This window comes from Telmatherina bonti (genome assembly GCF_933228915.1).
Source record: "Telmatherina bonti genome assembly, chromosome: 24".
Classification (NCBI taxonomy): Eukaryota; Metazoa; Chordata; class Actinopteri; order Atheriniformes; family Telmatherinidae; genus Telmatherina; species Telmatherina bonti.
Genome location: NC_136633.1, coordinates 2,699,964 through 2,703,799, shown reverse-complemented (window position 1 = coordinate 2,703,799; position 3,836 = coordinate 2,699,964).

The following is a 3,836-nucleotide window of genomic DNA, read 5'->3' as shown; positions in this document are numbered from 1 at the left end:
GTTCCACTTCAACACCATGAGAATCTCTCGTTCCACCTCATCACCATAAGAATCTCCCGTTCCACCTCATCACCATGAGAATCTCCCATTCCACTTCATCACCATGAGAATTTCCCTTTCCACTTCATCACCATGATAATTTCCCTTTCCACTTCATCACCATGAGAATCTCCCGTTCCACCTCATCACCATGAGAATCTCCCATTCCATCTCAACATGATGAGAATCTGCCGTTCCACCTCATCACCATGAGAATCTGCCATTCCACCACATCACCATGAGAATCTCCCGTTCCACCACATCACCATAAGAATCTCCCATTCCACCTCATCATGATGAGAATCTCCCCTTCCACCTCATCACCATGAGAATCTCCCATTCCACCTCATCATGATTAGAATCTCCCCTTCCACCTCATCACCATGAGAATCTCCCATTCCACCTCATCACCATGAGAATCTCCCGTTCCACCTCATCACCATGAGAATCTCCCGTTCCACCTCATCACCATAAGAATCTCCCATTCCACCACATAACGATGAGAATCTCCCATTCCACCTCATATTGATCAGAATCTCCCGTTCCACCTCATCACCATGAGAATCTCCCATTCCACCTCATCACGATGAGAATCTCCCATTCCACCTCATATTGAGGAGAATCTGCCGTTCCACCTCATCACCATGAGAATCTGCCGTTCCACCACATCACCATGAGAATCTCCCGTTCCACCACATCACCATGAGAATCTCCCGTTCCACCTCATCATGATGAGAATCTCCAGTTCCACCTCATCACCATGAGAATCTCCCGTTCCACCTCATCACGATGAGAATCTCCCATTCCACCTCATATTGATGAGAATCTGCCGTTCCACTTCATCACCATGAGAATCTCCCGGTCCACCTCATCACCATGAGAATCTCCCGTTCCACCAAATCACCATGAGAATCTCCCGTTCGACCTCATCATGATGAGAATCTGCCGTTCCACCTCATCACCATGAGAATCTCCCGTTCCACCACATCACCATGAGAATCTCCCGTTCCACCTCATCATGATGAGAATCCCCCCTTCCACCTCATCACCATGAGAATCTCCCATTTCCACCTCATCACCATGAGAATCTCCCATTCCACCACATCACCATGAGAATCTCCCATTACACCTCATCACCATGAGAATCTCCCATTCCACCTCATATTGATGAGAATCTCCCTCTCCACTTCAACACCATGAGAATCTCTCGTTCCACCTCATCACCATAAGAATCTCCCGTTCCACCTCATCACCATGAGAATCTCCCATTCCACTTCATCACCATGAGAATTTCCCTTTCCACTTCATCACCATGATAATTTCCCTTTCCACTTCATCACCATGAGAATCTCCCGTTCCACATCATCACCATGAGAATCTCCCGTTCCATCTCAACATGATGAGAATCTGCCGTTCCACCTCATCACCATGAGAATCTGCCATTCCACCACATCACCATGAGAATCTCCCGTTCCACCACATCACCATAAGAATCTCCCATTCCACCTCATCATGATGAGAATCTCCCCTTCCACCTCATCACCATGAGAATCTCCCATTCCACCTCATCATGATTAGAATCTCCCCTTCCACCTCATCACCATGAGAATCTCCCATTCCACCTCATCACCATGAGAATCTCCCGTTCCACCTCATCACCATGAGAATCTCCCGTTCCACCTCATCACCATAAGAATCTCCCATTCCACCACATAACGATGAGAATCTCCCATTCCACCTCATATTGATCAGAATCTCCCGTTCCACCTCATCACCATGAGAATCTCCCGTTCCACCTCATCAACATGAGAATCTGCCGTTCCACCACATCACCATGAGAATCTCCCGTTCCACCACATCACCATGAGAATCTCCCGTTCCACCTCATCATGATGAGAATCTCCAGTTCCACCTCATCACCATGAGAATCTCCCGTTCCACCTCATCACCATGAGAATCTCCCGTTCCACCTCATCATGATGAGAATCTGCCGTTCCACCACATCACCATGAGCATCTGCCATTCCACCACATCACCATGAGAATCTCCCGTTCCACCACATCACCATGAGAATCTCCCCTTCCACCTCATCACCATGAGAATCTCCCATTCCACCTCATATTGATGAGAATCTCCCGGTCCACTTCATCACCATTAGAATCTGCCGTTCCACTTCATCACCATGAGAATCTCCCGTTCCATCTCATCACCATGAGAATCTGCCGTTCCACCTCATCACCATGAGAATCTGCCATTCCACCACATCACCATGAGAATCTCCCGTTCCACCACATCACCATGAGAATCTCCCGTTCCACCTCATCACCATGAGAATCTCCCATTCCACCTCATATTGATGAGAATCTGCCGTTCCACCTCATCACCATGAGAATCTGCCGTTCCACCACATCACCATGAGAATCTCCCGTTCCACCACATCACCATGAGAATCTCCCGTTCCACCTCATCATGATGAGAATCTCCAGTTCCACCTCATCACCATGAGAATCTCCCGTTCCACCTCATCACGATGAGAATCTCCCATTCCACCTCATATTGATGAGAATCTGCCGTTCCACTTCATCACCATGAGAATCTCCCGGTCCACCTCATCACCATGAGAATCTCCCGTTCCACATCATCACCATGAGAATCTCCCGTTCGACCTCATCATGATGAGAATCTGCCGTTCCACCTCATCACCATGAGAATCTCCCGTTCCACCACATCACCATGAGAATCTCCCGTTCCACCTCATCATGATGAGAATCCCCCCTTCCACCTCATCACCATGAGAATCTCCCATTCCACCACATCACCATGAGAATCTCCCATTACACCTCATCACCATGAGAATCTCCCATTCCACCTCATATTGATGAGAATCTCCCTCTCCACTTCAACACCATGAGAATCTCTCGTTCCACCTCATCACCATAAGAATCTCCCGTTCCACCTCATCACCATGAGAATCTCCCATTCCACTTCATCACCATGAGAATTTCCCTTTCCACTTCATCACCATGATAATTTCCCTTTCCACTTCATCACCATGAGAATCTCCCGTTCCACATCATCACCATGAGAATCTCCCGTTCCATCTCAACATGATGAGAATCTGCCGTTCCACCTCATCACCATGAGAATCTGCCATTCCACCACATCACCATGAGAATCTCCCGTTCCACCACATCACCATAAGAATCTCCCATTCCACCTCATCATGATGAGAATCTCCCCTTCCACCTCATCACCATGAGAATCTCCCATTCCACCTCATCATGATTAGAATCTCCCCTTCCACCTCATCACCATGAGAATCTCCCATTCCACCTCATCACCATGAGAATCTCCCGTTCCACCTCATCACCATGAGAATCTCCCGTTCCACCTCATCACCATAAGAATCTCCCATTCCACCACATAACGATGAGAATCTCCCATTCCACCTCATATTGATCAGAATCTCCCGTTCCACCTCATCACCATGAGAATCTCCCGTTCCACCTCATCAACATGAGAATCTGCCGTTCCACCACATCACCATGAGAATCTCCCGTTCCACCACATCACCATGAGAATCTCCCGTTCCACCTCATCATGATGAGAATCTCCAGTTCCACCTCATCACCATGAGAATCTCCCGTTCCACCTCATCACCATGAGAATCTCCCGTTCCACCTCATCATGATGAGAATCTGCCGTTCCACCACATCACCATGAGCATCTGCCATTCCACCACATCACCATGAGAATCTCCCGTTCCACCACATCACCATGAGAATCTCCCCTTCCAC